The sequence below is a fragment of the Dromiciops gliroides genome, chromosome 4, assembly GCF_019393635.1.
Source record: "Dromiciops gliroides isolate mDroGli1 chromosome 4, mDroGli1.pri, whole genome shotgun sequence".
NCBI lineage: Eukaryota > Metazoa > Chordata > Mammalia > Microbiotheria > Microbiotheriidae > Dromiciops > Dromiciops gliroides.
The window spans coordinates 331037842-331039291 of record NC_057864.1 but is presented as its reverse complement, the minus strand read 5'-3'; the positions used below and the strand labels follow the sequence as shown (position 1 = coordinate 331039291).

Below are 1450 nucleotides of genomic sequence, written 5' to 3'. Positions count from 1 at the left end.
GTGAACTTTATGAAAGAAATGTTCATGGCAACCACTAAAGTTGAGCTCAATCTGCCCAAGTACCAAGACTGTAAAGGGTTCAGTGTGCCCCAATTTGGATTATGTGTTTGTACTTTTGTTCTTATGATATTTTCTTTTTCTTTTTTTTTAAGGTAAACCAACCATTTTATTTTCTTCTGATTAGATCAGGAATTTTGATAGGCAGATAACTCTTTACATTGGATTTGGAGGGGCTCATGCGGCAGCACCAGCATGTCTGAAGCTGGGTGAGGGGGTCCGATCCTTTCGTGCCTTATGAGAACAATTCCTTTCTACCTTGCTATGGATCCTGCAGCTCACACTGCAATGCAGTTTCACATACAGTTTGGGTAGCACATGAGAGTCGAAAACACTGGCCTCAGAGATGTCCCTAAAATGATGAACTTCTTGATGGCTTTGTCCTTGGGCACACAGTGGGCGCAGTTGGTGCAGCGTGTAGGATGCATGTGGCTGAGGCCTTTCTTGGCCTGCCCATTGTTCCTCCTCTTCTTGGTCATCTTGTAAGTCAGAAGCTGAAAAATCACAATATTTTCTTTTGTTTTGTTTTGTTTTGTTTTATTATTCTGAATAGAATTTTATTTTCCAAAATATATGTAAAAACAAAATTTTAACATCAATTTTTAAAAAACTTTGTGTTCCAACTTCTCTTCCCCCCTCCATTCCCACCCTCCACCCACAAGAACTCAATCAATTCAAAATAAGTTATACATGAATAGTCATGGGAAAATTCCCATATTAGCTAGTTGTGAGAGAAAACAGTCAAAAAACCCAAAACTTCAGATTAAGGAATTGTCAAAGAGGCAATGAAAAAAAATTTTTTTAATGTGTTTCCTTCTATTTTCAGATACTATCAGTTCTTTCTCTGCAGATGGGCTGCAATCTTCATAAGTCTTTCAGGGTTATATTGTATCATTGCCTTGCTGAAAATAACCACATGCTTCCCAGCAGCTCATCCCCCACTATTGCTGTTATTTTGTATACAGTACATTTCACTCTGCTTCAGTTCATGTAGGTCTTTCCAGGTTTTCCTGATAGTGTCCTGTTCATCATAACCTTTATATAGTACCTTAAGCTTGACAGAGAATTTTCTTCATAAAAGCCCAGCAAAGTAGGTACCATACATTTTGCCATTATAATCAATCTTCATAACTATTTCCCTCCATCCTACTCCCATCCCATGACTCTATCTTCTTTTTACCTATTTCTCCTCAGAGGTATTTTACTTCTGACTATCCTCTCCCTAGCTCTGCATTCCCTTTTTTCACCCTTCCTTCCTTGTCCTCTTCCCCTCCTATTTTCCTGGAGGGTTAAATAGATTGCTCCTCCCAATTGGGTATGAAAGCTATTCCCTCCATGAGCCCACTCCAATGAGATCAGGGTCCCTAAGCTAATTCTGTGTTCTAAATATTTC

The 1450-nt window shown here is 39.0% G+C and overlaps 1 pseudogene; it reads right to left on the bottom strand.

Moving 5' to 3' along the window:
* Positions 1-213: 213 nt before the first annotated feature.
* On the bottom strand, positions 214-536 carry LOC122726168 (annotated as a pseudogene).
* Positions 537-1450: the final 914 nt, after the last annotated feature.